Source organism: Thamnophis elegans, chromosome 2 (genome assembly GCF_009769535.1).
Source record: "Thamnophis elegans isolate rThaEle1 chromosome 2, rThaEle1.pri, whole genome shotgun sequence".
Classification (NCBI taxonomy): Eukaryota; Metazoa; Chordata; class Lepidosauria; order Squamata; family Colubridae; genus Thamnophis; species Thamnophis elegans.
Genome location: NC_045542.1, coordinates 158565000 through 158577618, shown reverse-complemented (window position 1 = coordinate 158577618; position 12619 = coordinate 158565000). Strand labels below are relative to the sequence as shown.

Below are 12619 nucleotides of genomic sequence, written 5' to 3'. Positions count from 1 at the left end.
GAGTGAGTCTTCTGGTGTTTCACCAGGTTGCAATTCTGACTAAAACATTTCCCACAAACAAGACATTCAAAGGGTTTCTCTCCTGTGTGAGTCCTCTGGTGTCTCGCAAGGTGGACATTTTTAATGAAACTTTTCCCACAATCAGGACATTCAAAGGGTTTCTCTCCTGTGTGAGTCCTCTGGTGTCTTACCAGGTGGGAATTCTGACTGAAACATTTCCCACAATCAGGACATTCAAAGGGTTTCTCTCCTGTGTGAGTCCTCTGGTGTTTCACCAGGTTGCAATTGTGACTAAAACATTTCCCACAAACAAGACATTCAAAGGGTTTCTCTCCTGTGTGAGTCCTCTGGTGTATCATCAAGCTACGGTAATGACTGAAACTTTTCCCACAAATAGGACATTTGAAAAGTTTCTCTCCTGTGTGAGTCATCTGGTGTCTCGCAAGGTGGACATTTTGAATGAAACCTTTCCCACAATCGGGACATTTAAAGGGTTTCTCTCCTGTGTGAGTCCTCTGGTGTTTCACCAGGTTGCAATTCTGACTAAAACATTTCCCACAAACAAGACATTCAAAGGGTTTCTCTCCTGTGTGAGTCCTCTGGTGTATTAGCAGGCTGCAGTAATGACTGAAACTTTTCCCACAAATAGGACATTCAAATGGTTTCTCTCCTGTGTGAGTCCTCTGGTAGTTCACCAGGGCTGCCATAGCCACTGAAACTTTTTCCACAAATAGGACATTCAAATGGTTTCTCTTCTGTGTGAATCCTTTGGTGATTCACTAAATGGGTTTTTGAATGAAACTCTTCCCACAATCTGGGCACTCATGCAGCTTCTCTCCTGTGTGCATCCTTTGGTATATCACCAGGTCACAATTTCAATTGAAACATTTCCCACAATCTGGACATTCAGAGGGTTTGGTGTCTTGTGAGGTGAAACTTTCTGTGGTTTCTGTAGGAAATGGAAAATATTTTGATTTCTGGCTTGATTTGTTTTCCTTTTCAAAGTTGCTTCTTATTCTCAGTTTTCCAGACTGCTCTCATTGGCATCCTCTCTGCCTATAAGATTCAAGTAAAAGTGTAACTTTAATTATTTATAAAATGGTTGCATTAGATATCAAAAAAGGAAAGAAAGGTTTACATTATAGGTAAAAAGCAAACATGCCACAATGCCAGAATAGCCTCTTATATTACTTATGATTCATTGGATACACTGAAGATTACCGAGATCCAAGTTCACGTAGCCATTCAATCATAAAATTCTCTTTCTGACTTGAATCAATCACCAATTCTTAGTATGGCAATTATTGAGTAGAATCTCTGCAATTAATATACTAATGACAGAGTATGAGGAATAAACAGGGTGAATTAGAAATTCAAATAAATGAGGACAGATATGATATTGTTGCCATTACGGAAACTTGATGGGATGAAAGCCACAAATGGAACATACAGTTACAGAGATTTAAATTATTTAACAGAAATAGATCAGTGGTGGGATTCAAATTTTTTTACTATTGATTCTTTGGGCGTGGCATGGCTTGTTGGTAGGGGAAGAATATTGTAAAATTTCCATTCCTTCCCCACTCCATGGTATTTACCAGTTCTCTGAACTACTCAAAATTTCTGCTACCGGTTCTTCACAACTGGTCAGAACCTGCTAAATACCACTTTTGAAATAGACCAAATAACAGAGGTAGTGGAGTTGCACTATATACAAGAAATAACTACTTTTCTACAGAACTATAATAACAGTAGACTTATATACCGCTTCATAGGGCTTTCACCCTCTCTAAGCAGTTTACAGAGTCAGCATATTGCCCCCAACAACAATCCGGGTCCTCATTTTACCCACCTCGGAAGGATGGAAGGCTGAGTCAACCCTGAGCCGGTGAGATTTGAACCGCTGAACTGCTGATCTAGCAGTCAGTCTGCAGTGCTGCATTTAACCACTGCGCCACCTTGGCTCTTAGCACAACAATGATAAAAATTATCTTGAATGAATTTGTGTCAAAATTAAAGGGGGGGGAATTACATTGCCCTAGGTCTATATCCGTGATGGCGAACCTATGGAGCCATATTTGCTGGCCAAGCAGTCCTCAGTTCTGGTGCGCATGTGTGTGCCAGCCAACTGATTTTCAGCCCTCCGAAGGACATGGGGAGGCCATTTTCACCCTCCCTAGGCTTCAGGAAATCCTCCGGAGCCTGGGGAAGGTGAAAAACAGGCCCAATAGGCGAACCAGAAGTTCATTCCCGAACTTCCTGTTGGGCCGTTGGGCTGTTTTTCACCCTCCCCAGGCTCCGAAGGCTTTCCTGAAGCCAAACACAGAGCGGAAGAATAGAAGCATATTATTCATAAATACTTCGCAAAACTATACGCGCAAGATAGCATGGAGGAAATCAAAATAAAACATTATTTAAACACAGAAAAGATAAGACCAATTTCAAAAGAACTAAGGGAGGTGATAAACAGGCCAATAACGTTAGCTGAAGTGGAATTAGTCCTGAAAAACCAGAAAAATAATAAAACCCCACGACCAGACGGAATACCGGTGGACTTATACAAATATAACAAAATATTGGAAGAGCTAGAAGTGGAAATGTTTAACGAAGTTTTAGGAAAAGCCAAGATACCTGAATCATGGACAGAAGCAATAATATCGCTAATCCCAAAAGAAGAAACCAACCTAGAAAAAATTCAAAATTACAGGCCAATTTCATTACTAAACTCTGATTATAAAATATTTGCAGCAATTATAGCAGGACGAATTAAATAGGTTTTAAATGAATGAATACACCCGCACCAAAGCGGATCTTTACCTCACAGACACATTAAAAATAATACGAGGGTCATCCTAGACGTAATAGAGTATTATGAGGTACATCCAGAGAAACAAATGGTACTGGTTTTCCTTGATGCACAAAAAGCATTTGACAATGTAATCTGGAAATTTAGAATAATACTATTGGACAAGATGAAATTTAGAGAAAAATTTATAAAAATGATAGTGTTGCAGCAGATTGAGGCTTTCGCCACAATGCTCAAGAAAAATGGGACGTGAGACCACGAAGGTGCAAGTCAAACAGGTTTATTGATGCATCAAGTTCAGCGTGTTCACACACCAAAATCTGAACTGCCTTGGCTCCGTCCAGGACACTACTTTTATGCCGTGTTCCACACTGTGCATTCTCAAGGCGTTTCCATACACGAGACAAACATGACATTTTGAAAAGGAGAAGTTCATTTTGGAATGTTACAGAGAAGTACATAGAAAAAATACAAAAAGAGAAGTTCCTATAATGTTTTAAGCTATTGGCCGTTTGCCCTCTGTTCTATCTTACACCCACGCCTGGCTTCCTGTGCCCCTCCTTTACAGCGTCTTGCCACACTGTTCCAGTAAGGTTTGTTGCAACTTAATAAAAATCTATATTAAGTCTATATTGATATTCAAAAGCTAGTTAGAGCCTTGGGGCTCATATACCCAGGTGATATGGTCATATTTTGGCCATTTTCTCCCGGCTGCCTCAATAGAAGGATTTTATAACAGCCAAAGTTCTGATAAATGGAGATCTAACAGAAAAGATTGAAATAAAAAAAGGAGTCAGACAAGGAGGCCCACTCTCTCCTTTGCTATTTATATTAATTTTGGAAATTAATTAAGAAGGACCAGGGAATAAAAGTTTTAAGACTCAAGAATGAAGAATATAAACCCAAGCATATGCCGATGACTTAGTATTTGTTCTAGAGGACCCATTAGAATCCAGCTTGAAATTAATTCAAAAATTAGAAGAATATGTTGAAGTGGCAGGACTAAAGATCAATAAGGACAAAACAAAAATGATAACCAAGAACATGACAAAAAAGCAAGAAGAGGAACTGGAAGTAGCAACCAGAATGCAAATAACTAAGAAAGTGAATTACTTGGAGATCTGGGTGTCAGCAAAATGTTTCAAAATTAAAGATGATAATTTTAATAAATTAGTGATACAAATAAAGAAAGATTTAGAAAATTAGAAAAATATTCAGTTATCACTCATGGGACGCATAGCGACAATTAAAATGAATATTTTACCAAGAATCTTATTCCTGTTGCAAGCCACACCTATTAATCCGGGTAAAAAAATCTTTCAAGAATTAAACAAAATAACCGCTAGGCTCATTTGGCAGGGACGAAAAGCGAGGATTAAACTAAAGTCAATACAAGACAGCAAGGAGAGAGGAGGCTTAGCATTACCAAATTGGGATTTATACGCGTCAGCAGTAACAATAACATTGGTGAAGGATTGGATAGAGCTAAAGAATAAAAAAAAATTGACCTTAGAAGGCCATGATTTGCAAGCAGGCTGACATATATTCCTATGGGATGATAAAAACAAAACACACAAATACTTTCAAAATCATTTAATCAGAAGAATGTTGTTGCAAAAATGGCTCAAAATAAAAAAAAATCCACTATGTGAAAATCCCGAATTGGCTATCACCGACAGAAAGGACGACTCACCCAAATTTTATAGATTTGAACAAAATGCTAAGATACATAGTCTTATTTGATAGACAGGGAAATTTAAAAACAATTGAAGAATTGGCAGATCAGAACATGAAAGTTGACTGGCTAACTTACCTCCAAATCAAAACTAAATACAATAAAGATGTAAAATTATATGACATCGAAACAGAACCACACGAATTGGATAAAATTATTCAAAGATCAGATGGAAAGATGATAGGGAGAATATATAAATTCCTCCTGAAGTATAAAATGGAAGAGGAAATTGTGAAAGAACAAATGATAAAATGGGCGCAGAGCTTTGGCTTTAATATTGAATTAGACAAATGGGAAAAACTTTGGGGGACAAACTTAAAAATGACACTATCAGTTGCATACAAGGAAACCAGTACAAAATGTTTTACAGATGGCACCTGGCACCAACAAGGTTAGCTAAAATCTTAACAAATACCTCCCCAAAATGTTGGAAATGCGAATCAATACACGGACCTGTGAGGAGGCTAAACTTTTTTGGAAAAGGATCAAAAATTGGCTGGAGGCAATAACAGGGGTTAAAATAGAATGGAAACCTGAAGTTTTTTTATTAGGAATAATGTCTGCTAAATACAAAAAAGAAATCCAGTATTTAATACTACATATAATTACGGCAGGAAGGATTGCCTTTGCCCAGAAATGGAAAAACAAATTAATTCCAAGCAAAGATGGAATACTAAGAAAGGTTATGGATTGTGCTGAAATGGACAAACTAACTAAAGAAATCCAGGGAAAAGAAGAATCAGAATTCTACCAGATATGGCATAAATGTTATAAGTGGATGGAGGAAAGAAACAAGAATCAATGAAGGAATATAACAAAATTCAAAAAATAATAATTATGAGTAAAATAAGAGAGTTAAGAACGGTGAAATCCAAATGAAATACAATAGAAGGGGAAATAATATAAGGTGAGAGGTATCGATTGATAATTGCTATTAGAAAGAACAGGAAGCTGCCTGGCCTGGCTAAACCACCTGGGTAACTACCAACTTTCCCCCTAGCCTCCATCTTGCTTACCTTCGCTCTTAGGACCAAATCCTGAGCTGCTGGTCACAGAACACCTGCCTTGCTGTTTGCCTGCTGCTTCTGAAATCCCTCAGCTGCAGCCTGCAATCCATCTCATTGGCTAGCAACTGAATCTGCCTGGAATCCATCTCATTGGCTAGCAACTGAATCTGCCTGCAATACATCTCATTGGCTAACAACTGAATCTGCCTGGAATCCATCTCATTGGCTAGCAAGTGAATCTGCCTGGAATCCATCTCATTGGCTAGCAACTGAATCTGCCTGCAATACATCTCATTGGCTAGCAACTGAATCTGCTTGGAATCCATCTCATTGGCTAGCAACTGAATCTGCCTGGAATCCATCTCATTGGCTAGCAACTGAATCTGCCTGGAATCCATCTCATTGGCTAGCAAGTGAATCTGCCTGGAATCCATCTCATTGGCTAGCAACTGAATCTGCCTCTCCTGTCTTGTGTCTTATCTAAGTGGGTTTTTTTAACTTTAAAAAAAAGTTTACTTGAGGGTTTTTAAGGAATTTTTTAAAGGAAATAATAGCTATTTAAAATTTATAAAGTTTTACCTGCTTTTATATTTTTAGATTTGTGGAGCTTTCTGAGATTTTGTGTGTTTTTGTAGTGTTTCACACTCACTACACACACAAAATGACAGCAAGCTGTATGTGACATTTTGTGCTTGTGATAGTTGGTTTTGTGAGTTCTCTGTGAGTTTCCTCTTGTTGTTGCAGGGGACATTTTGTGTGCTTTTACATTGTCTGAGAGTTGCACAATGGCATTGTGTTTTTGTTAAGTGTGAAAGTTGAGCTCTTTGTGGCTCTGTGAGTTTCCTGCTTGTGGCAGGGGCCATTTTGGGTACTTTTGCAATTCTGCTTGGGCTGGGGGTTGGACTTGATGACCTGCAAGGTCCCTTCCAACTCTGTTAATCTGTTAAATCTGTTAAGTGTGTTGCAGGGGCCAGTTTCTGTGAGGTACTGCTTTTGCATTGTGTATGAGTTGTACAATGTTGCATTGTGAGTTGCACAATGCTGTGAGTAAAGTTGTGTTGTTTTTGTGGCTCTCTGAGTTTCCTGCTTGTGGCTGGGGGGGGGGGGCTTTTGTGTGAGGTGCAGCTGCTTCTGCATTGTGTTGTTTTTGTGTTAAAACTAGTGTTTTGTGTTTTTGTGTTTTGTGTGCTTTTGCATTGCTCCCATCACTGGTCCTCAGCTAACAAAGCTCTTTTTCTTCCTTTTGCAGTAGCAGTCTTCACCAGCAAGGATGAAAAGGAAACAAAACTTTGGTCGGTTTCTTGCCTAAGACACCAAAACTGTCACAACAACCATCAGATAATACATTTTTGCAAGGCATTATTATCATTAGTGCCTGGAAACAACACTTTTATTGCTCTTATATAAGTATTCTTACATAATTATACATTATTCTTATTAAGTATTAAATGCACAAAATAATTGGTATATTTTCTTCCTGTAGATCCCACCCAACCACATGATCACCAAGCCACACCCACAAGTCATGATCACCAAGCCACGCCCACAGAACCGGTAGAGAAAATTTTTAGATTTCATCACTGAAGTAAATGGTAAGTGAGCACCTGTCTACCCTAGACGAGTTCAAATCACCAGGACCAAATGGATTACACCCCAAGATTCTGAAGGAACTGGCAGACGAGATTTCAGAACCACTGAACTATATCTTTTAGAGATCCTGGAGCACCAGGGAACTGCCAGAGGACTGGAAAAGAGCTGATGTGGTTCCCATCTTCAAAAAAGGAAAAAAAATGATCCAGAAAACTACAGACCTATCAGCCTGACCTCAATACCAGGGAAGATTCTGTAAAAGATAATCAAGCAACGAATCAGCAAACACCTAGAAGCAAACAAACTAATAACCAAAAGCCAACATGGGTTTGTCAGAAACAGATCATGCCAGACTAATCTTATTGCATTCTTTGACAATGTGACAAAATTAGTGGACCAGAGGAATACTGTCAATATACCACATTTTTCGGAGTATAAGACACACTTTTCCTCCCCTAAAAGAGGCTGAAAACTTGGGTGCGTCTTATACTCTGAATGTAGTTTTTTCAAAGCTTTTTTCAGCCCTAATGAGGTGCTAATGAGTGAAGCATCTTCCCTTCCCTGCCTGTTTTTCCCATTGCTGCTCTGATCAGTTGTGCTTTACAAGCGTTTTTTCAGCCCTAAAGAGGCACTAACGTTTGAGGGAGCAGCACTGAGAAAAGCAGGCAAAGCATGGAAGATCCCTTCGCTCTCTAGGGCCTCATTTGGGCTGAAAAAAAGCTTTGAATATTTTTACTGCAGCATACACACCCCTTTGGATACCGGTACATCTAAGCGTGGCTTGGAAGAGAAGACACGAAACAAAATGGAGTCTGTGCTTCAAAACCAATTTCTCAAGCAATGGAAAATTTTCTCCTCTCCAATGCAACACATTCTTTGCAAATTGTGGGTATCTTCTTTGAATATTCTCATTTAAGTATGCTCTTCAACTTACATATATATACTTTATATATAAAGACCAAAATACGAGTACTACAAAAGAGACATAAGAGAATTGATCATAGCATCATAGCAATCAGTCACCAAAAGCGTAACTAAGGGAAGTTACAACATTCTCCTCTAGTGGTTACAGCTCTTAAGAAAAATTTGGAAACCTGAGAGGTGATGTATGAGGAGACATCTCCAAGGCAATATACAAACAAATTACAGCCATTAGGCCTAGAAGGGACAATTTCAAGAAGAGACAGTAGCTTAGATCTGTCTGCATTATACATAGGGGTGCTCTTCAACTTTTCTGTGGAGCAGATAAGAATAGAAATAGTATAACATAGCAAAGAATAGAATAGAAATAGCATCGATCATGCTGGTTGATGATCTCAGATAGAGTTTAGATAGGAAAGTGTACTCCTTTTTGGTCCAAATAGACTTCTTGCCCTCACTAATGATTGTTTATAAGATAGTGATTGTTGATCAGTGTGGCCTCACATGGAATACATAGTCCAGGGGATAAAAAGTGTGTGCGCTGAAAACCAACAAATGTATGTGCTGAAGCTGACCAAACTAAGGACATTAGCCAGATGAATACCTGGTAGGCAGAATTTCCCCCCCTATTTTTCTCCCCCAAATTAAGGTACATCTTATATTTCGGTGCATCTTATACTCAGAAAAATACGGCAATTCACTTGGACTTCAGTAAGGCATTTGATAAAGTAGACCATAACCTACTATTAGATAAAGTAGAAAAATGTGGGCTAGACAGCATCACCACCAGATGGATTCGTAACTGGCTGACCTAATGCACTCAGTGTGTAGTCCTCAATGGAACTGCATCTACATGGAGGGAAGTATGCAGCGGACTACCCCAAGGCTCTGTTTTAGGCCCAGTAGTCTTCAACATCTTCATCAATGATCTTGATGAGGGAATACATGGGGAACTCATCAACTTTGCAGACAACATCAAGCTGGCAGAAATAGCCAACACTCCAGAAGACAGGCTTAAGATACAGAAGGATCTTGACAGACTTGAACATTGGGCACTTTCTAACAAAATGGAATTTAATGGTGAAAAAAGTAAGGTTCTATATTTAGGCCATAAAAACAAAATGTATAGCTATAGTATATGTGATATCCTGCTTATTAGAAGTAACTGTGAGATGGATCTTGGAGTCCTAGTGGACAACCATTTAAATATGAGGCAGCAGTGTGCAGCAGCTGCCAAAAAAGTCAACACAGTTGTAGGCTGCATTAACAGATGGATAAAACCAAGATCACGTGAAGTGGTAATACCACTTTATAATGCCTTGGTAAGGCCACACTTGGAATACTGCATTCAGTTTTGGTTGCCAAAATATAGAAAAGATGTGGAGACTCTAGAAAGAGTGCAGAGAAGAGCAACAAAGATGATTAGGGGACTGGAGGACAAAACATATGAAGAACAATTGCAGGAACTGGGCATGTCTGATGAAAAGAAAGACTAGGGGAGACATGAAAACGGTGTTCCAATATCTCAGGGGCTGCCACAAAGAAGAGGGAGTCAAGCTATGCTCTAAAACACCTGAGGGTAGGAGAAGAAGCAATGGGTGGAAGCTAATCAAGGAAAGAAGCAACTTAGAACTAAGGAGAAATTTCCTGACAGCTAGAACAATTAATCAGTGGAACAACTTGCCTCCAGAAGTTGTGAATGCTCCAACACTGGAAGTTTTTAAGAAGATATTGGATATCCATTTGTCTAAAGTAGTATAGGGTTTTCTGCCAAAGCAGGAAGCTGGACCAGAAGACCTCTAAGGTCCCTTCAAACTCTGTTATTCTATTCTATTTTAACTTTAAAAATGCAACATTAATGTTTTATATGTTGATGGCATCAAGAATATTTAGGGAAAAAGAAAGAGAATATTTGCATTTCCACAATGGATGAATGGCTGCAAAACCTGGAATTAGCAGAGTTGGCTAAATTGACTGCCTTGATTAAAGAAAAGAACACTATTAAATTTGTTTTTATGTGGAAACTGTTTCTAGAATTTGTGCTTGAGGTTGAAAAAATTAACCTTTGATCTAGGGTGTTGTTTGATTAGATAAGTCTGTTGTTAGTGGGTAGTTAATATTATCATATAAAGGTAAAAAAGTTGAGATTTTATGCAAGTACCTTATTCTATTGCAACAGGAGTCAGAAGTCAATGTTTTTCTCCCCCCCTTAAACCTGCACTTTTCTCTTGTCCCCTTTCCCTCCCTTAGGTTGCCATTATTTTCATTTGATGAAATGAAACCTAAGGTTTTGCAAGATTTGAAACACCAATTTTGCGCAACAGTTCCAAATAAGGGCAGAATATATTTTCCACAACCACTCGGGTGATGTCCCAATACAAGTAGTTAAATGACTGCATTTGAGACTGGCATCTGTGTCACTAAGCAGCCTGATTATGAAGCATGATCTACCAACTTACATCTGTTCCTCTTCGGTTCTTAAGCAAATCCCTTTGGGTTGTTAAATACAGTTTCACATAACTGCACTTGCCAATTCCTGCTGGCATCCCCACTGGTTCTGCTTTTCAGAAGCTAGCTGGGAAGGTCATAAATAGGGATCATGAGTGTGGGATGCAACCATCCTAAAAGTGCAGTGCTTGGCAACACCTGAATTGGTGCAACTCCCTTTTCCTGCCCCTTCCTAACCATGGGACCAATAACACAAATTAACCACAAACTTGTGCACCAGGTGTACATCTGCTTTGACAGTGCAACTCTGAAATCTCAATCCTCTGCTCAGGTAGACCTTATAGCACTCCGGACAAATAAATGTGCAATCTCTTCTTTAAAAAACCCCAGTTGATGGAGCACCCATAATTTTTGGAGGGAAGCCATTCCCAAAGAATCAACCTTAAACTTCAGAGAGACTTTTTAAATCTTCCCACCAGAAGGAAAATTGCAGCGACCACTTTAACAGCGTGCAGCATTATTCCGCTTAAATTTGGGGAGGAACCTGCAGCAGCCTGACATCCTTCAGCCTAGTTGTTTCTCTGCTTCAATATCATGGAGGAAATCAAGCAGCCTTACTGGCTCCCGGACTCTCCTCTGACCTGCTCTCAACTCACCTTCCAGCTGCTGCTTCGATCCTGGGAAGAGCACAGGATCCACTCTGCACACCACCTTCCGCCCATTGAGTGATCCGGAAGAGGAAGTTGCAGGGCTTTTCTTTGCCTGGCGTCCTTTCTAGCAATTTAGTAATTGATGGTTTTAACCCCTTAAAGCTCAACCACAGATGCCTCTACTGTACGGAAGGTTTTTGTTGCTGCCTCCCTGATCGCCATCTCTCCATAAGAGGCAAAACAACACTTTTATGTCACTTTTATTATACATGAATAATTATTTATTTATTTAGTCATGTTTATGTAGTATACATTAGAGGTGACCCTTTGAGAGCTGTATGCAATGAAATTTCATTTTAATCTATGCTGATCAGTGTACATTCAAAGTGACAAAGTTATTCTAAGTCCCATCCTTACCTAAGGCTTTTTCAAGATGTTTTCACTGGTTAAATGCTATCAAGTTGTTTTCGACTTCTAGAAACCTACCTTTGCAACTGATGCATGTGAAATAGTGAAATGTGATGCTACTTAGCTTGTGAAGATTAGCTGTGTGCTGAGCCCTAAAGGTTTGTGAAGGTCTTACAGAATCACATAAAAAGAAATGGGGGAGACCAACTCTCCATTCCAGACAAATGACCATGGGGATGTTGCAATGGTCATATGTGTAAAAATGGCCAAAAGTTACTTTTTTCAATGCCAATGTAATTTGAGATTAATTTGTAATTTGCCACAGACCATCACTGCCTCCATGCCTCTCAATTTTGGCCTCGGGTGGGGGTGGGGCTACATTTGGTGTACAAGACACACCCAAATTTTCCCGCTCTTTTAGGGGTGGGGATGCATCTTATACTCCGAAAAAAATGGTATTTTCTAAACTGCCTCTAAATTCATAGAATCATAACATCATGGGGTTGGTTGCATTGTACAGCGACACTGTAAAGTGACTATATCATTTCTTGTTGTATTAATACTATTTCTGTTGATGCAGCTTAGGATTGCATTGGCTTTTTTTGGCAGCTGCAGCACAATACTGTTACAAGTGGTACTTGTCAAATTATTATACTCTACAGGGATATATGGCCTGCCCTTTTGGAGTTCTGTGGGAGGCAGCCACCCACAATTTCTTAACACAGTTTACAAAATGTTAAGTCAGCAAAAGGGAATAGTTTGTCCCTCTCACGCGACAGTGACCCAGAAGCAGCCACCATTTTGATACAGAGGCAGGCATGGTAAAATGGCAGTTCATTGCACTAATCCACCACATGGACCAGGGATGAATCCTATGCACAGACCCAAAAGTTGGGGTAGGGGTAAGGTGACCAGACATCCCGATTTCAGCGGGATGGTCACACTTAATAACAATTTGTCCCGTGTCCCGGGCTGTTTTAAAAAAGTCCTGATTTTCTGGCTTCAGGTTGAAAGCCCAGTGGATTTGCTTAAGAAATCCTAACCGGGGCAAGAC

At 39.4% G+C, this 12619-nt stretch overlaps 1 long non-coding RNA gene across 1 annotated transcript; it reads right to left on the bottom strand.

The window, feature by feature from the left end:
- Nucleotides 1–760: 760 nt before the first annotated feature.
- LOC116523864 lies at nt 761–11225 on the bottom strand. The gene is made up of 2 exons (XR_004257166.1): nt 11164–11225; nt 761–1056 (listed from the first exon to the last, which is right to left on the bottom strand). It is a non-coding gene; the product is annotated as an uncharacterized LOC116523864 (long non-coding RNA).
- Nucleotides 11226–12619: the final 1394 nt, after the last annotated feature.